Consider the following 20,732-nt stretch of genomic DNA (forward strand, 5'->3'; position numbering starts at 1 on the left):
GCCATCTGCCATTTTCGCTCGTCGCAAATGTCCCCCCCCCCCCCCCCCCCGCTGCCTTTCGCTCTTTTGGACGTTCATGCCGGCGTCAGCAGACTGCTCGTCGCCAACCGATTGTCCTGTCCTCTCACGTTGCTTCGTGGGGAGTGCGTTGGCCGCATCCAGTGTGTCGAGCCTGCTGCCATCATTGACATGCCAGCTGGTTCCATCGCCACTCATGAGGTCCCCGGAGTGACCTGTAACCCCGCGCAGGAGCCGACTTCGCCCGATGTTTCACATGGCTCCATCGCCGATACGTTGACTGTTTCCCAACGCGCCCAACTTCTACACCTTCTCGACAAGTTCCGTTGGTCTTTCGACTGCCATCATGTTCCCTTGGGCCGCACGTCAACTGTTTGTCATCGCATGGACACGGGTGCCAGTGCGCCACTGCGGCAAAGACCATATCGTGTATCCGCTACAGAGGGCCGTGTTATCGATGACCAAGTAGCTGACATGCTCAAGCGCGGCGTCATTCAGTCTTCGGATAGTCCCTGGGCATCTCCCGTTGTTCTTGTTAAGAAGGATGGATCGATTCGATTTTGTGTCGATTACCGTCGTCTTAACAAAATAACTCGTAAATATGTTTACCCTCTTCCGAGAATTGACGACGCCCATGAGTGTCTCCAAGGCGCGGAGTTCTTCTCTTCTATAGACTTACGCAGCGGCTATTGGCAAGTCCCCATGGCACCCGAAGACCAACCTAAAGCGGCCTTTGTAACACCAGATGGCCTATATGAATTTCGTGTTATGCCTTTTGGGCTTTGCAACGCCCCCGCAGCATTTGAGCGTATGATGGACAACCTTTTGCGCGGTCTCAAGTGGAAAACGTGCCTGTGCTACTTAGATGATGTTGTAACTTTTTCGCCCGATTTTCCCACCCATCTCTGTAGGCTGGAGGAAGTGTTACGGTGCCTAACTTCCGCCGGCCTTCAGCTCAACCTGAAGAAATGCCACTTTGGCGCCAGTCAGCTCACCATCCTTGGCCACGTGGTATCGAAACACGGTATTCTTCCTGACGCCGTCAAGCTCCGTGCAGTTATTTTCCCAAACCTTCCCCCGTAAGAGAACTTCGCAGCTTCCTTGGCCTGTGTTCTTACTTTCGCCGCTTAATTCGGAATTTTGCGTCCATCACTGCTCCCTTGAATCAGCTTCTACGAAGCGACTTGAACGATTACGCCTGGTCGTCCGCTTGTGACGATGCCTTCCAAGAGTTGCGTGGCCTACTGACCTCGCCGCCTATACTGCGTCACTTCGACCCGACAGCTCCGATCGAAGTACACATTGACGCCAGCGGTGTTGGACTCGGCGCTGTGCTCGCGCAGCGCAAAAAACGAGGAAAGGTGACGGTACAGTAATGATGACAGCGCAAACTGTACTATCGCGATGAAAAGAAACGCGAACTGCGGAAAGCGTGGCTTTTGGCTCAGTCAGCGCTAGTGCGAGGATACGTGTCCAACTGCCATAAGCATTGGCTGTCGCTAGGCGAATCTCTGCTTTCAGCCGGCGCCCCCGTAGCGCTAGAATCTTGTTCAGGCTGGCGCTATCGCACCGCGTGTGCGTTCCGAGTGTCAGACATGACTGGCAGATGATAAGCTTTCCTTGCCAATATGCCCGGCAAGTAAAATGAGGCACTCTCATGCTGTCGCGATGCTTGTGTGCTTAACAGAACTGAAGCGTTAAGCGAGCTTGATCGTCGCTGCCTCACGGTAGCGGTGATCATGAAAATAAAAAAGAACAAGGTTCAAAAATGAAAACTATGATTGGAAGTGGAGCTGCACATGCGCGATGTCTTCTCCTACGGCGTAGGAGCAAAGCTATCGGCTTGAGTCCCTTCAGTTCGAAAAGAAAAAGATGCCGCGAGCGTCGGATGCCAACAGGATCGGAATGATTGCTTTGTACCGCCAAGAATTTCCCAGAGAAGAATTGCGAAGATTACCGGAAGAGCGCTTTCGACAGTCAACAGAGTTTTGAAAGCTTACAAAACTTAAGGTAGAGACTCTCGAACCTTCCTCACGGTTCGCGGCCACGTTCCACGACCGCGGAACAAGACCTACTAATTATTGCAGCCGCCGTAGACAACCCTTTTTTAACAGCCCAGCAGATCAAAACGGAGCTCGGGCTAAACATTGACGTTCAAGCGGTTGGACAGCGCTTCCAAGAAGCGGGCCTTCACAGCAGGACAGCCGCAAGAAAGCCTTTCCTTTCGGGTCGCCACAAAGCCACCCGTCTACAATTCGCACAATCGCACAAAGACCCCAGACAACACCAAATGTCCACTTGACATCCCAGAATAGCACAAGAATGGGCATCCTGCATGCAGGATGCCCATATATATCCCAGTACACGTACGTTCCCGCATTTACGCGCTCTGCACAAATTGCATGCATTACGGAGAAGAGAACACAGTTAAAATTAATTGTGTTCGAAATTCTGCCGTGCGGGCGCCAATTAGCAAGCGCAATACGCGCGCACTGCAAAGATATCGCGCGACATGCTACGTTGGTCGTTTAATTCCCACAGTTATAATTATATACCTCAATCTTGCGCACTAAACTGGTTCAAGTTACTTATACGCTCCGATGGCGCACGAAAAAAAGTAAACGTAGAGAAACATTATTGGGGATTGAAAGTTGAAACGTACCGTCCATGTGAAATATCTGCATGCATGCTATCTGCTTGCCGAGTTCTCTAAGAAGCGGCGACCAGTTTCGGTTTCAGTTCTTTGAATTTATCCTTTACTACATAACAAAATCTAAATTGGTAGACAAGAACAATTGAACAAAACCTTTATTTTTAGTATTTAAAATAAGTGATAGATTTTTACTTTTTTGTTATATTTAAGCTCATAATGTACGGCGAGGCGGCTACGGCTTCTCTCGGTGGGTGCCATTGTCGCATAGGCAAGGCATACCGGCATAGGTCCCGTGGTTTCACTGGTTTCGCGCGCTTTCTCGGTGTTTTCGAAGTTGGACTCGTGGATCCGGTCTGCATTTCAGTCGAAGGTAAGTGTTGTCGTTTTCTAACTGTTTTCGATCAGTCTGGCCTGTGGACATACGTGTGATGGCCTTGTTTTTCATCTTCTTTAGAGCTTACGCTTGGCGGGAAGCGCGCCATGGAAAGCGAATACGAAAGTAAGTTAACGTTGTATTTTTCCTTCCTTCACGTTCGTAGCGTTAGAGTGCCGTTTTTAAAGCGCAGTCCGGTGATATTCTCTGAATGTCACTCGCGTAAACACGGCACACGTCAATTTACTAGCTATTGAGAATCAGAATGAGGAACGTAGGCAAGCAGTACGCTATAGTTGCGCCAACATGGCTTCCATGTCGACAGCGACTGCCTACCGTCGCATCAGCCACGCCGTGCAGGCCGATGTGCACGCAATATTGGCAGCTGCTGGCGAAAATATTAACGCAGGGAATCTTTCTGGTGTGACTTACGCCTCCTTTCGGCCAGTGGAAGTTCCCGACCCATCTCCGAACCTTTCGCTTGGCCAAGTTGCGAGTCGCGGCTTTGGTGGCGGGGCGCAGGAATTTTGCGATGTGGACCAGACTGGTGACAGCATTCATAGCGATCACAGTTTGCCCGTGGAACCCGAAAACTTGCTTGACAGGCGCCACAGAAGCCTTACGCAGCAGGACACTGTAACGGATTCTAGCACAAGCACTTTGTTGAAAGAACTGGACATTACATCATTGAAAGAAGACCTGCGACAATGGAGCTTAGAATCGAGTGTACCTCACGATGTCGTCACAAATCCTTTGAAGGTTCTTCGTTCGTATTCTTGCTTGCATGAGCTACCAAACAGCGCTGGGGCACTTTTGTCGACACCGAGAGTGGCAAATGTCACACTGATGGATTCTGATCAGTATTGTCATTTTGGCTTGCGTGAAGGGCTTCACTCAGCTCTCAGACATGTTGTTCACGTGCCTGATCCTATTATTATCCACGTAAATGTGGATGGACTGCCACTGACAAAAAGCACACGAGGACAGTTCTGGCCTATTCTTTGTCGTGTGTCAAACTGCAAGTCAAGCGAACCATTTCCAGTCGGTGTCTTTTTTGGCGAGTGCAAACCATCTCAGCCTAATGTGTTCTTGCAGCCATTCGTGTGTGACCTGAAAAGCGTGATCCAAGAAGGCCTGACACTAGGAAGCAAGACATTTGCAGTACAGGTAGGAGCACTAATCTGTGACGCGCCTGCTAAGTCATATGTTCTTGGCATCAACGGGCATAATGGTTACTTTAGCTGCTCCAAATGTGTGACTGAGGGGGATTTTGAGCAAGGACGAATGTGCTTTCCTGAATTAGATGTGCCATTAAGGACAAATAACAGCTTCCGCAGAGCAGAGCAAGAAGAGCACCACACCACGAAGACCATTTTGTTGGAATTGACTGTGGACATTGTTCAGCATGTTCCACTTGATTACATGCACCTAATCTGTCTTGGCGTGGTACGGAAGCTCCTGCTACTTTATATCAAAGGCGAAAAAAATACCGTATAGGAAAAGATTCAAGAGATGCAGTGTCAGAGGCAAATTCAAAAATGAAGCACTTTACGCCATCAGAATTGTCCAGGAAGCCACGAAGCTTGTCAGAGATTGATAGGTGGAAAGCCACAGAATTTCGCATGTTTTGCTGTACACAGGCCCTGTTGTCTTAGTCACACATTGCACAGCGCCTAATAGACAACTTCATCACGTTGCACTGTGCTGTCAGCCTGCTTTGTAGCCCGCAGCATTGCAGCGAGTACTTAGAGTACTCCAGAAAGCTTCTGAGGCATTTCGTTGAGTTATACATCACCTTCTTTGGTAATCGTGCTGTATCACACAACATTCATGGGCAACATTCATGGGCAACATTCATGTAGCGCGTGCATTCTATTCGAAAACTACATGTGTAGGCTGAAGAAGTATGTGCGAAAACCCGAAAGGCCACTGGAGCAGCTACACAACCGCATTCTTGAAGAACATTCTTTCAACAAGCCTTCGCCTAGTAGCTCAGCCCAACCTCCATCCAGCTGGGATGTCATTTTCAAAAATAGGTGCAGAACGTGCAAAGCTGAAAGGAAGACACGAAGACGGACCTTTGCCACCTGGATGTATTCGGCCACAGTACAAAGCCTTTGAATTTGATTCTGTTACCTTTCAGACTAGGCAAATGGGACTCCACAAGCACGCTTGATGATGGCACAGTTGTAAAGATGGAGAATATCGCACTCTATGAAGATTGTGAGCCTGTAATAATTGGCAGAAAATATGAAAAGTTGGAAGGACCTTTACACGTATCCATGTAGTTCCTCACTCTTAAATATACATCTGGCATCCCAAGCTTCTGCTCTGCAGTTCTGGCCCGTTTCTAAAATCAAAACAAAATGTGTTAGACTTCCAGTTGGTAAAAAATTTGCAGTCTTTCCATTCGTGCACCAAAAGTGACTGCTCTTTAAAACATTTCTGCTACTGTTCCTTTGTGTGTGTGTGTGTGTGTGTGTGTGTGTGTGTGTGTGTGTGTGTGTGTGTGTGTGTGTGTGTGTGTGTGTGTGTGTGTGTGTGTGTGTGTGTGTGTGTGTGTGTGTGTGTGCGTTTAGCTTGACACGCCTAGGTCATGCACTGTAGGAACTTTTCTCGCTACATGTTATATGACAAAGAAAAGCATTCTGGTGCTTTTCATAACTGAAACAATAGCTTGTTGTTAGGTGACCCCTTTGTCGTGGTGTCTTTTCCTCAAGAGGAGGACAGCTTGGCCATCATTCACAAGTCATGGCTGAAAGAAGACCACCGCTCTACATTTTGGCCAATAGAAAGAAACCCTGGAAAACGGCGAAAACTAACGATGCAAGGCGCTAAACCAACAGGGTCCTGGATTCAAGTGCAGTGCATCGTCAAACGCTGGGCTAGTAAGGTTGCATTTTACTTTCTCAGTTTCTGTGTATTGAACAAGCTATTTTCCCCCGAATACCTATGAGAAGGCGCAAGACAAGCTTAATTCCCTCCAGTACTCATCCGACACTAACAGTGAAAGAGAATTGGGACGGGGCAAAAGGAAGCGGCAACGTTCGATGCGTTTTCGAGATGGCGAGGACAACAGCAGCACAGACTACGGTCACAGTGATGAATATGTCCAACCAAGGGCACCGACACCACCTCAACCACTATCCACAGGCAAGGCTGAGGTTGTCACCATGCTATTAATTAGAAATGTGCATTCATATTTCAACTATTTTGTAAAGCAACTCCTCGAATTAGTTACCTCCTACTCCGCTATGCGAACAGCAAACCTTGTGTGGTGTGTGTAAATGAAAATTTAGTTTCTAATCTTTTTTTTCTTTCTTTTTTAGGGAGGTATGAGCCAACCTAAGCAGAGCCGTCTTACCAGCTTTCGGACTGTACAGGTAACCTGCCTGAAGCAACTCAAATGCTTTATAGTAACCACTAGTTTACTTCAGATATCCGGGACTGTTCGTCTCTCACGGAGGCTTCACAACCAAGTTCACAGGCCGGTATGTCTTTCACTATTTTGACTCTGTGTTCATCTTTGACTTTCTAAGTGTAGCCTGAACGAATTCGGGTTAACCGTAAGCTATATAATTGTCTACGTGGTAATTTCACTTTATTTCGAGCTTCATAGAAAGTTTACTTTCACTGCCATTCAGATTATTCAGCTGTTTATCTGCCTATATGTCTAGGAGTTATACACACGTGCTGCTATAAATTATAATTGCTACATTGTACTCTAGTTAGGTTGCTGTTACGTATGCTACAGTGCCCGCTGCGTAATTGCCAAGCATACGGGCCAGAATAGTGGTCCACCCTAAATTGTTTTTGTCATTTCTGCTGTGGTAGCAATTAAACCGGTGTCATACTCAAAAGTTAATCAACCTTTTTGTACACTTTTGCTTGGGGACCACTGGTCGCACCATATCGCGTTTTCACTTATACATACTGTGGAGCATTGTGCTAATCTTTAACTTCACCTGCAGCTCTTAACAGCTAGTTATGTTAACCTAACTTTCCATATACGCTCCAGCACAAGGATCAAATACATTTTCTCAACTACAGTATCTGCTAAAGACTGTCACACTGCTGGAAGCTTCATCCAAAGGCTCAGCAAATTACAGTAACATATTATGTTTCCTTCAAGGTTGTTAAGCTGCCCTTTGAAGACAGCTAGCTACTCTAATGTAAGAGTTTCGCTGTGAAAAGTTGTTAGCAAACTGGTGCACAATGTTCGTAATGCAAAATTACAGGACTAGGTTAAGCTAATTACCTATTCTCCTGCAGCTTCTTTGTTGTCTCACCAGCCATGAAATGATGCTTCTGTGTTGGCACATGACGTTTTCTTTCTTTTTGTACATTCTGTGGTCAGGTGGAGCATAACTAGTGGCCTCTTTCTGTTTCAGCTGCACTGTACAGACCAGCATCTACACCTTTCGAGAGAGGGCAGTATATCGAAGTACAAGTGCCTGGTATGTCTACATATGTGATTGCAGTTTAATGTTACTTTGTATACCATATTGTAAACAGTTGTGCACTGGAGCACTGCATATTATTATTCAGGTGCATTGTAAAGATTGAGGGGGGGGGGTATTCTGTAAGTGTCCGCATAGTGGACACTTACACAATACCCACCCACTTTCCCCACCCCACTCCCAGCTTCTGCACCTCTTGTACAAAATTTGAGACCACTTGAAGACTACCGACCCTTTAGTAAATGAGTATCAGTGGAATACATAACAGGACACGACACAAATGCTTTGTATGTTATGCATGCAATTTATTGTCAGCATAAATGTTTTGCTGGTCTCAGCTAGTATATTTAGATTTTTGTTTGCTTGTGCATTCTGCTGCCAGAGTGTAAGCCATGGTGTGTTTGTTTCAGATGCTTTGCACAGGTCTGTAGCTGCCCACGCCGAATATCCTAGCTTATACACGGACTTGCAAACTCGTGGTTAGTCATCCATGTGATGTACATCTTTGTGCTCCTGTCATTCACTGTCCAAGTTTGTTTTTTGTAACTTTATGGTCACGTGGAGCATAACCTATGGTCTGTTTTACGTTCAGAATCAGCATACAGGCCAGTATCCACATCTCTTGCTGAAGCTACAAGGTCACACACGAATACGCATGTGCTCGGTATGTAATTCATATGCAATGTTATGTTAATGTTGCTGCAGTTCAGCGTTTGCTTTTTGCTTATGCATTCTGCGGCGAGGTGAAGCATAAACCATGGCGTCTTTGTTTTAGGTGCTTTGCACAGGTCGGAAGCTGCCAGCTCAGTCACAGAATTGCAAACTCGTGGTATGTCATTTATGTGGTATACATTTAATGTTGCTGTCATTCATTGTTTCCACTAGCGGATTTTTAACGCTTATTACATTATGTTTAAATGCCTGTGGCCTGTTTTATGTTCAGGCTCATCGAATATACCAGTATCTGCATCCCTTGCTGGAGTTACAAGGCCACACACGGAACCACACGTACTTGGTATGTCGTTCTGATGCCACACTGCTATTTTTGATATGTTGCTGTAGTTCTTGACATTTTGTTTTTTTATTTCAATCAGCATTTCAATCTGTCCCTACTTCAGGCAATTTGAGCCTGTCTATCTAACTATCCTCTCAAATCTTTGTTCCAGATGCTTTATGCAGGCCTCCTCCGCCACATGCTGAAGTTGCCAGCTTTACAGAGTTGCAACCTCTTGGTATGTCATGCATGCAATATAAATTTTTGCTGGTTTTGTTCACCGAATCCAATTTTTGCCTTTGGACATTTAATGCACTACAGTCAGGCAGAGCATAACCTGTGGTGTCGTTTATATTCACATTCATCGTACAGGCCAGTATCCACACGTGTGACTGGAACTACAAAGTTGCACGCAGACCCACAAGTGCTCGGTATGTCGTCCACCTTCTATTTATGGTTATAGTTGATAGGATTCACTGTTGTTTGAGTTTAATGTTACCAAGGTCAAGTTTTCAGTGTGGCGTCAAGAAAATCATCAGTAAGCCTTTGCACCCTAGTGTTCTTGAATTGCGGCGCTCTTTGTAAATATCTGGTCCTGAATTCGTTCACTTAGTGATAGTGTGGTCAGAGTAGCATCAAAATTTACCGAAGATGGCTCTACGACGAATGTCGCATGAGGGTGCGACTAGCGATCGTTTAAAGAACATAATATATATTTCAGTGTTTTAAAGTCAGACACAAGTTCTGCAATTAGATTACCTACTTTTTGGTTGCTTCATGTCAAGAATTAACGGCTTGAGGTGCATTCTGAAGCAATGAATAAAAGCTACGTTACAGTTACAGCGCAGTCCCTGTTCTAATGCTAGGTGCCTACTTCGCTATAATATACAAGAAAAATGTTTGGATACAGCAGCGATTGGACTAAATGTATTATACCATTTTGACGCGCGTAAAGACAAACTTAACTTTATTTTTTTTTTACTTTATGCAGCTTTCATCCGACCTGCTTCAAGCGAACAAGCTTCAGCGGGCGCTGCTCTGTGAATGTGTGGGGTGCCATGACAGCCGAAGGCTTGGGCAAGATGAACGCTTCACTGCAGCAGAACACTGTAATCTAATACAGCAGGTTGTCCTGCCCTTTGCTTTGGATGGGCCAATCAAGGATGGGCTGTTTTATTATCAGCATGACCTTTCTCCAATCCATACTTCACGTTCCGTGGAGGCTATGCTAGAGAACCTTGCCATTCGTAAACTTTCGTGGCCAGCAAAAGGAGCGGACATAAATCCACTTGAGAATGACTGGGGAATTATGAAATCACGCTTGTCACGTCTGCAACTCCATAAAATGAACAAGGACTCCCCTTGGGCTGCTGTTCACACCGAGTAGGAAAGGCTTCGCGGCACTGAGCTAGCCACAGACCTGTTTGCCTCACTGCCAAGGCGCATGGAATCCGTCATCCTGGCCAAAGGGGACTTCACCAAATATTAATTAATGCAAAGTATGTTTTGTCGAGCATTTCGGCTTCGTTATTTCCTCAAACTTCGTGCCACCTTGAGCCTTTGTTTCAGTTGTTCTCTATATCGTTCTTAGACCAATAAATTTGCTATGGTCTGGAATTCACGCTTCAGTTCTGTTAATCACACAGGCATCGCGACGGCATGAAAGCGTGCCGCATTTTACTTGCCGGGCATATTGACAAGGAAAGCTTACCATCTGCCAGTCATGTCTGACACTCGGAAAGCACACGCGGTGCGATAGCGCCAGCCGGAGCTAAAGTCCTTATAGACGTTTTCACGAGGGCGCTTCCGACGGTCTGGCGTGGAGAGTATGTGTCAGTGTTGCCTGTTCGGTCTGGACTGTGAGCTTGCCTTGTGCTTGCATTGCGGAGTGGTAGCTTTCCTTCGATGTTTCCGTTTATTTTTGTCACGAATGACTTACGCTCGTAAATAATGGCATATATACTCATCAAAAGGCTACAGGCCAGCACTGTGCAGTTTATGGGTGCACAAACAACCAGCGGAAAATAACGATTTTGAGGAGTATAGTGTGTCCACAATACAGCACTCCGCGAGACCACTGCCGATGTGATATGTTAACGTTTTGCCGGTTTCCTGCATCACCTGAGGACTTGGCATTTCAGTCTAATGTGAACCAATGCACACATCAGTAAAATAACGCATTTTGGTAAACTTTTTTCGGCACATGTCCCAATAGGTTGCGAGAATTGTCAGCTCTTCGATGCAATATTTTCTCGTATGTAGTAGCAGAGGCTACATTTGTTATTCTTTCAAACACGACTTCATTCCACTGCCTAATACGGGGGCCACACGGCGCACTTTTTATCGTGATCGAGGCCGATCTGGGTCGAATTTCTTGGTCGCGATTGGCTTCTTTGCTCAATCTGCGGAAGGGAGCCAATCGCGGTCGAACATTCTGATCCAGATCGGTCTCGATCGCTATCAAAATGACCGTGTGACACCGGTATAACACAAATTGAAGCACTCTGCGAGAGAACTAGTCGGTAAATACACTTCGCAACGATCTGGAAAAATCGTGTCCTATGGAAGATGTATGCAGACCCTCTGTCCACCAAAACATTGTTTTTGCGTTCACACGCACCCTGCGCGGCCCTGCCCATAAAGTTAATAATTTCAACAGTGTGGTGCTGCATCGAGCTCACCCATCTTTGAGCGTTGTCTATGTGCTTGGGCAGCAAGAGAATGCAAAAACGAACGTGTCAACCTCATCAGCGTGGCCTAGCGCCAGTGCTAGAGTTCGGGAACCGTAATGCGCTAACTGTGCATGGAGTAGTTACGCGCTAAATGAGCACGTAAAAAATGGTATTCGCATGGGTACGCGCGGACAATAGCATCATACTTTCAAGAATAACAGGAACGAAAAAAATAAATTATTCGCACAGTCGATCAAGTGAAATACTTACGTGCGTGCAGTGACCGCTTCGCTGACCACTAAGCGCTTTTCACTCACGGTCAGTAGTGGTTTGCAGTCATACGCATATGTATTTATTCGACAATTGTCAAGAGTTGAGATTACTTTATTATGAACATTGCACAGAAACTAGAGAAAGAGCAGAGATGGCCCTAACGCTGCAATATTATTGGCGTATTTCGCTTCAGAGATAGCGCACACGAACAATTCTTTCCGTACGCGATATCTTCAATACAAACTTCGCGCACGATCTACGTTAAGGTTCACCGTGAGCGAAGCTTGTTCCAAATTGAGACATTCGAAAGAAAAGCCATTCCAGGTAAACAAACGTAAAAAATAGGTAAACAAATATATCTTTATAACAAGTCATGTTATAATCCCTATTGGGATTGACAGTATGTATAAATAAATAACTACTAAATACTAAAAATAAAAATATAGCACCTGGGCTGTATCAGTTGCGCTGGCATCTGTGATCACTATCGCGCGTCGGTTCGCTGCAGGTACCACGCTGCTCGATGGCCACGCTTATGCTTTGACATTTGGTTATAAGCACACTGCACCGCACCAGATCCAATAAATTTTGCATGATTGAGCTGTTCAGTTGCGTCGGAAGCGTATGGAGTAACCACCGCATATCTACCAACCACTGACACGCGTCGTCGGGCCGCCGGCGCCTGGTTCTAAGCATTGCCCGACACCTACGTACGCGCCTGCTTTCGCTAAATGAGGCAACCCTCAACCGCGAAACCTAATGGTGATCAGATTCAATCGACGATACGGTCACATGTGTCCAGAAATAACAATGAAATATACCGCTGATTAGCACGCCAGGTCTCGACGAAGCAGACGCGGCTGCCGCCGCTACCGACGACGAAACACCACATCCACTGGCTGGGCTTGCTGGTGCCATGGCACACCACACTGAGCGCTCACGCGAGCACGTGAAACATGTAACAAGTCAAGCCGCACAAGACAAGCGAAACGGAAGAAAACAATCGAAATAATGCGCGGCGAAGATCACACAACCGAAGTGCGGCCGGCCTGCTCTCGCAAGGCGCACAGTCCAAAATGGTGGCATAACATGTTCTGACGCTAGACGTCGCCCGCGTCGGCAAATGGCGCTGCTCAAAGGTCGGTTTGTGAAAAGGTCTATATAAGAAAAGTACCGCCATCTACTCTTTCCTCCGCCGCCTCCTCTCCTAAAGCGCTTGCTTTTTTCTTTACTTTTTGCTTGCGAAAACCAAGTCGACGGTGGCGCACCTAGAAAGTCCACGTTGAAGCTTTCAGGCCGGGCGCGCGCCGCCGCGGCCGCCGGCGACTGCGGCTGCGCAGAGGACTTTCAACACGGCTCTGAGGTGGAAAAAAAAGAACATATAAAGAAGTGAAAAGCGCGCGCTATCATCGTCCAATCGGAGATACAGGAGAGGAAGAAGCGACGTTTATCAAAGCATGGTGGTACTTTTCTTATATAGGGACTTTAGCCGGAGCAAGATTCTAGCGCTACGGTAGCGCCGATGGAAAGCAGAGATTCGCCTAGCGACAGCCAAAGCATATGACAGTTGGACACGTATCCTCGCAGTAGCGCTGACTGTGCCAAAAGCCACGCTTTCTGCGGTGCGCGTTTCTTTTCATCGCGATAGTATAGCTTGTGCTATCATCATTACTACTGTACCGTCAGCTTTCCTCGTTTTCAAATAAAAGAGAAGCAGAACAGAAACAAAAATATTGCCGGATAGGGGGCGCACCATCGCACAGCGCGACCAAACCGCATGTACCCGCCTGTCAATGGTGATGACTGGACGGCGCGCACTGTACATTCAGTCATGCTTGGGCCACGCGCTCCACTGTTCGCGTTTCTTTTCATCGCGATAGTACCTCGAGTGGACAAGCCACTCGAACGAAATGCTGCTGTGTGCGAACTGCATTTCGATCCGTAGTTTGTGTCGCGCCACTTTGAACACATCGTCAGTGGTGAGCTGGTGCGCCTGGAAAGGAGCAGGCCATTGCTACAGCCGGATGCGATACTGACGATCTTTCCTAACGTTCCCAAGTACCTCCAAGCCAGTGCCTAAGAAAGTGAATCCGAAAGAAAGGTTGCACCCACAGTTTGCGCCTCCACAGAAAAATCACGAATCGACGTGGCCTCACCCGACACATCGGATGAAGCACCCACACTTGCCGCCAACTCTGGATTACCAAAATGTGATCGTGCTGTGCAATCAGTGGATTAGGCAAATTTTTTCTGAAACTTCCCTTTTTGTCGCATACAGCGTCGGCCTACCGGGGCCAAACATGAGCTTGCTTCATGCCCAAAAGCTTGTGCTGTCTCGTGGCGGGGACAGCATGATCGAACACCAAGTGTTCGTACGTGGTGTCGAGCTCTCACTTGATGAGCACTGCGATCCTGCATCCCTCCTACAGGCTGTTGACAGCTGCATCTGTTCTGGCGCAGCGCGGTCGGTGGAGTTCCCTCTTGCGCGCAGCTCCAACACGACAAGCTGGAATGAAAGCCTCTGCCTCACGAAGTGCAAGGGGCTTGTAAGTGGCCCTGATAAGTGCTGCATCGCCTCCAAGTACCTCAGAAGGCTACTGCTCAACCAGAGGTGTCGAGCTAGGCAGCTAAAGCGTAATAAACATTAAGCCAGAAAGCTAAAGGCAAGGAGCCGAGCCACGGTGCACCGCCTAAGAGCCAAAGCGAAAAGCTTAGACGAGGCTCTCATGCAGCAAAAACAGGCAAATCAAGCGACTGAAGAAAGTGCACTGAAGAAGATCGCCAAGCTCCCACTAGAGGTGTGCGCCGAGACGTCGGCGCGCCGCTGCCGACTGTTCTCGTGGCGCCGCCGCCGCCGACGTTTTTTCTCGGCGCGATCGGCGTGCCATTTAAGTAGGGATAAAGATTTTGTTTTAAAAGTAAATCCAGCTTCGTTTGAGATTTGTGTTGTCTTGTTCAATTCTTTTCCCGGTCTCAGGCATAGAATTATGCAAGTAGGGGAGCAATGAAGCAACACAAAACATAATTAATCTGACACAAAACAAACAAAAGCAACCCTGCTCTCATCGCGTCTGCGCATGCGTGTCGTCACCAGTCAGTGCAACGTGGGATGGTGGGATTCCGAAACTCCTCTTTCGAAAGCGCAATATGGAGCGACAAGAGGGAACAGCGGCCTCCGAACGTCGGAATGGCGGCTTGACAGTCGTGGGTACTGTGGTTGCGGATAGAATCCGCCTTTTGCATTGCGCTGTGGCGCCACCTTAGCGGACTCCGCGGGACGCAGAGGCCCGCTGCAAGAAGCGAGCTGAAATGGGTTTGTGCATTTGTCAGTCGTAATTTTCGTTTTGTGTTAGTGGCCGCTTGTTGGACAGGATGCCTAGGCCGGCGATGACTCTGGTGCGACTTACAACCGTAAGTCTTCAAAATTTACCACGGGATTTTGTGCAGCTACGCCGACAAAACCCGTCAGCGTGCGATGTGCCTCTGAACGAATACCTATGTATTCGCACCGTAACGCAATTGACACAGCGCCTACGATTGTATTCCTGTTATTCATATTTATTTGTACCGAATATGAGTCCAAACATGCTTCGGAAGTTGAAATGCACGAACGTGAGCACTCGCCAGCCGCCCGCATCAAGTTTAAGCTGGGGTCGATTCCGCTCAGCGGAGGTTAGCCGTATCGTAATATAGCAGCAGGGTTCATGCATTTGCCACTGTTAGACCTGCACTGAACGTACGTTGATAGGATGATAAATACTGCTTTTATAGCTGAGTCTTGACCACAGTGGCCATAGCTCTTTGAAAGGGCAACACTGCGGCCAGAGTATTTATGCAACGCAAGAACGGCGCATTTGTTTACATCCGCACGCGTACGGCCACCGCTCGCTGTTCGCTTCAAGTACAGTAGAAACCGTGCACCGCTCACACGAAATAATGAGAAAATGTTCAAAGCATATATGAACACTTCTCATGCACATATCAGAAGCGATCGCACTGAGACGAGAAGGCATGAACGTCCCGTGCACATCGAAAACGGCGACAACGACCACCTAGCCGCACTCGCACGAGAAAATGCCGATGCCCGCCGTACTCGCGTGGCAACGAGCGGTGTTGTTGCTTACGATGCAGTATCGAAAGGGCCATCACTTGATGCCTGTTTAGCATAGGAGGCAAACTGTGTTTTCGGTAACTACTAAATCTGGCAGCATAAAAATACACTCTCCGTAGTTGCACTTCGTTCATGGAAGCGCCGGCGACTGCGACCGACAGCCTTCGTTCAAGAACGGTGCCTGTACCGCGGTATTAGCACTGCACCGTGTCCCCGCTTCCCACTCTATGTGTGCATCGTACTATGTTTAGAGTGGTTCACTTCAAGTCGGTAAGGTCAGCACCGAACCATATAAGCAGTTTCCTTCGTCGTACTTGCTTATCCTATATTTCAGGTCCACCGGTAGCGGACGAACTTGTAGGCTGTGCCAGGCCTAATGAAGCTGCCTGAACGAGATCGACACCGCCTCAAACTTGATGTGGAGGGCTGTAAAAGGCTAGAAATCGTGCATATCAGCGTCGGAAGCACGTTTCGACTCAATTTGAGCGTCAATATATACATACACGAGCGCATTTGCGGCAATATTCCCGTTGTCGGTGCGTTGTTCTCACTCGACGGCCGCTCGCACGGCGATCAACACACTGGTTTTGTCGGCGTCGTCGGTACGAAAGCTTATCACACTAGGATCACTCGTTGACGACTACAGTATCTGAACCAACTTTCGACGTCAACCAGAACCTTCCCAGGCATAAGAAAGTTACTACCGAAACACAGCGCAAATACGCGTCGTCGACCGGCACAGCGCCGACAATAAAGAGTTCGCGTGCTCGACGGCTATGCTCCGTTCGCGTGCGTCGTCAGCTGCACGAACCACCGACGCCGTACAAAACGTTTTCGGCGCTGGCCGCTAGGGTACAGCGCATGCGCACTCGGGACATGCAAAAGGCGGATTGGCGATATGTCTGAAAAAAAGCATCAACGCGAGAGATGCAACTTGTTGCGAGATAGCAATTTCTGGCCCCGATGTGTTAAAGATGCCGGTTGGAAGTTTTCGCATTATTCCGTTGCATTCGAAGGTGAAGTCTAGTTTTGTTTGGAAACATTTTGGACACTTAACATACATCACTGGGGGAAATCAGAAGACAGTTGGAACTACTACTGCAAGAGCTGCTTGACCAAGTCATTGAAGGAGGACGACTTACAGCCTTTCAAATCGTGAGTAGAGCGCCGTTGGTTCTTTATGGAACTAAATCTGTTGGTGGTAGCCGTTTCATCATCTCATTGTGAGTTTAAATATTCGCCTGTTCCCACCGCAGCTGCAAGGTAAAACGCTGCGCGTGCACGGTAAGCTCGTCGAACATGCAGAGACACATTATGGACGTTCACAAATTGCAAGACGACTGCAAGAAGGGGGTAGCCGTGACGGCCAAGGATTATTTCCTTGATAACTACAGCCTTTGCAATTCTTAGCTCTCAACGAAATTGTTCGGTCTAATCATTGTTGCGTTCCCAGTTTGTTCGTTTCCTAAATAAAAATGTTTTTACATGTCTACTGGATGGTGCTGTTTCCTTGGAACAATCATATGAAACATCAAATGCAACGACACCGATAGCTGCACTGAACTATAACACAGTTCCGACGTGCAGGTTCAAAAAACTTTTTCCCCTGAAGTAATTGTGGATCCGAACAATGCCTGCATTTCTACTAATCCGCAGTTGGTTCAATCAACCTCGTGATGACGAGTTATCAAATTCCGCAAAATTTGTTTTGAACCACGTCATAACATATTGACACGTATACATGTTTATCTTTCACCGGTGACCGCTTTCCACCGGCTAGCAAGTGTTAAACGTTATCGCTCGGCGCAGGACGCGCCTGCATCGGAAGCTTCTCGAACGTTATCGATGCTTCTATCCTTCGTCTGTGGTCACCGACGCTCGTGTAATCTGATTGTATGAGCGACGCGAATTGTCTAGAACTTTCTGGAAGACACGCGGGCATCAGGGATTAATCTGGAACCTTCGATGACTCAGGTATAAAAGCCGACGCGTTTCGCCGCTGATCAGATTTTCGACGACCGCCGACTGTGTTCGCCGCTTCCGTTGTGTAGCTTGCTTTTGTGGGCACAGGTTCGCCCAATAAAGAATCAGTTTCGTCATACACAGTTTTACGACTGTTTACTTCAGCGTCACCACTACGTGACATCTGGTGGAGGTGCTTTTGTGTGCATGCAGCGGACGCCCCCGAAAAGAGTACCAACGTTGTCCCGGAGCATCGAGCTAGAATCAGGCTGCAAAACCAACCCCCGGAGTACGGACTTCTTCCCGAGAAGACCAAGAGGACAAAGGTCACGACCTCGGCAGCAGATACCATGACAGCCCCTGCGCCAACATCTGCAATCGTGATGCAACACCCAGGGAGCCGCCGACTTTCCGCGGTTCGCCATGTGAAGACCCAGAAACCTGGTTGGAGGCATACGACCGGGTCGCTACCTTCAACAAGTGGGACTGCGTCGACAAGCTGCGCCATGTTTACTTCTCGCTTGAAGACGGCGCCAGAACCTGGTTCGAGAATAGGGAGCGTGCACTAACAACCTGGGACCTCTTCCGAGCCGCATTCCTGGACACCTTCACTAGCGTCGTCCGTAAAGAAAGAGCTGCAGCCTTGCTGGAAAACCGTGTACAGCTCCCGAATGAGAGCATCGGTATGTACACTGAAGAAATGACTCGATTATTCCGGCACGCCGACCCCGCTATGCCAGAGGACAAGAAAGTTCGCATGCTCATGCGGGGAGTCAAGCAGGAGCTATTCGCCGGACTTGTGCGGAATCCACCAACGACAGTCAAGACTTTCTCTCGGAGGCTACGACGATCGAGAAAGCACTGGACATGCGCAACCGGCAATACAATCGCCGTGGGACGCCACAGTACGTCGAAGTCCAAGGACTCTCCCACGACCTACGAGACACCATCAGGGCGATAGTACGCGAAGAGCTGCAGAAGTTGCTACCGTCGTCGCAGCCTCAAGTTGCTTCCATCGCCGATATCATGCGGGAGGAAATCCAGCAATCGCTAGGACTTCCCGAATCACCGCAACCCCAGCCGGAAGCGATGACCTACGCCGCCGTCGCCCGTCGTGAAGGCCCCCCTCCACGCTCGCGCCAGGGCCCCGTAACGCCGCAGTTCCGTCGTCCACCGCCGCCGCCGCCAGCACGCCCGCCCGTCGCACAGCGCAGCTACCAAAGGAAGACAAGACATTTGGCGCGCCCCCGACCACCGCCCGCTCTGCTATCACTGCAGGGAATCCGGCCATGTCTACCACCGATGCCCATACCGCGAGATGGGCCTACGAGGGTTCGCCGTCAACGCGCCGCGTCCACAGCTTGGCGAGCGACCACGTGACATCGCCGACTACCTCGCCGGAGCCCAGTGGCAACCACGACGACCCTCACGCTCGCCGTCACCGGTCCGCTACATCTCGCCGCATCGCCGTCAGTACACCGGTCCCAACCGGGGCCGATCTCCGAGCCCTTACCCGGGAAACTAAAGGCAGCAACCGATGGAGGTGCGGTTGCTGTATGACTCACTGCCGAAGATCCTCCGCCGCCGACGACGACGATTCGCGAATCATCACGACGAGACATCAGCATGCCGCCTAGCAACAGCCTTGACAGCACTTCGCCGCAGAAAGAAGACCTTCCGACGCGACGTAGCAGCAGCAGAGCAAGCCGACGCAGCCGTGATCCGACGCCACGAATTAACCGCAACGCCAGACGCCGGTCTACGGATCTAGACGTGCTCATCGATGGTCATAACGTCACCGCTCTCGTCGACACTGGCGCGGACTATTCCGTCTTCAGTGGCGCGTTCGCCGCCAAGTTGAAGAAGGTGAAAACATCCTGGCAAGGACCCGATATCCGGACAGCGCAAGGCCACCTAATAACGCCGAGTGGAATATGCACAGCGCGAGTCACGGTAAACAACCGCACTTACCCGGCGAACTTCGTAATCCTGAAGCACTGCTCCAGGGATGTCATCCTAGGCATGGACTTTCTAAATCAACACGGTGCAGTCATCGACTTAAGGTCCAAGTCCATAACGCTTTCAACACACAACGCGATACCACCGGATACAAGCATAAGTTACCATGCCTTGAATGTGCTTGATGAACAAGTCACCGTTCCGCCTCGCTCCAGCGTAATGATTTCCGTCGGTACCGAAGTGCCTGCAGACATGGAGGGCGTCATCGAGGGCGATCATCACTTACTGCTCGACCGTGAAATTTGCGTCGCTAGAGGCATAGCTGAGCTACGTGCAGGGAAAGCAAGGGTGATGCTCGCGAACTTCAGCCCCGAATACAAGCACATTCATTAACAAAGACACCACGGTCGCCTACATCGAAGAAATAGTGCAAGCCAGCAGTGCTTTCGCCTTCACGGATTCCAGTGCACCTGCAACGACGACTACAGTATCTGAACCAACTTTCGACGTCAACCAGAACCTTCCCAGGCATAAGAAAGAACATCTAAAAGCTCTACTCCTGCAATACAAGGACTGCTTCTCGTCGTCGTCGAAAAGTTCGACAAACCCCTGTCGCCAAGCACCGCATCATAACCGACGAAAATGTCCGGCCACTCCGTCAGAGCCCGTACCGAGTTTCGGCGCGCGAACGCGAGGCCATAAGGCAAGTCGACGAAATGCTACGCGACGACATCATCCAGCCGTCCAAGAGTCCGTGGGCGTCCCACGTGGTGTTAGTGAAGAAGGATGGAACCGTACGTTTCTGCGTCGATTATCGTCGCCTCAACAAGATCACGAAGAAAGACGTACCCCCTCCCACGGATTGACGACGCCTTGGATCGACTCTACAACGCAAAGTATTTTTCGTCGATGGACCTCAAAACCGGCTACTGGCAAATCGAAGTCGACGAGAGGGACCGGGAGAAGACTGCGTTTATAACACCAGACGGACTGTTCGAGTTCAAGGTCATGCCGTTTGGTCTTTGCTCGGCACCTGCGACTTTCCAAGCGCGTGATGGATACAGTACTGGCAGGCTTGAAGTGGCAGACTTGCCCTCGTCTATTTGGACGACGTCGTTGTGTTTGCCTCAAGCTTCGAAGAACACCTGCGGCGCCTTGAAACTAGTTCTTCAAGCAATCAAACCTCCGGACTCACGTTAAAGCCCGAAAAGTGCCGCTTCGCATATGAGGAGCTCTTGTTCTGGGGCCACTCATCAG

The 20,732-nt window shown here is 48.8% G+C and overlaps 2 long non-coding RNA genes across 2 annotated transcripts; both read left to right on the forward strand.

Moving 5' to 3' along the window:
* Window positions 1-2,938: 2,938 nt before the first annotated feature.
* On the forward strand, window positions 2,939-6,197 carry LOC119441271 (uncharacterized). The gene is made up of 3 exons (XR_007465781.1): window positions 2,939-3,041; window positions 3,126-3,170; window positions 5,732-6,197. It is a non-coding gene; the product is annotated as an uncharacterized LOC119441271 (long non-coding RNA).
* Window positions 6,198-6,377: 180 nt separating this feature from the next.
* Window positions 6,378-8,170, forward strand: LOC119441272 (uncharacterized). Its single transcript, XR_005189849.2, has 4 exons — window positions 6,378-6,535; window positions 7,436-7,501; window positions 7,915-7,983; window positions 8,097-8,170. It is a non-coding gene; the product is annotated as an uncharacterized LOC119441272 (long non-coding RNA).
* The last annotated feature ends 12,562 nt before the right edge of the window (window positions 8,171-20,732 follow it).

The sequence above is a fragment of the Dermacentor silvarum genome, chromosome 2 (assembly GCF_013339745.2).
Source record: "Dermacentor silvarum isolate Dsil-2018 chromosome 2, BIME_Dsil_1.4, whole genome shotgun sequence".
In the NCBI taxonomy this organism is placed as follows: domain Eukaryota; kingdom Metazoa; phylum Arthropoda; class Arachnida; order Ixodida; family Ixodidae; genus Dermacentor; species Dermacentor silvarum.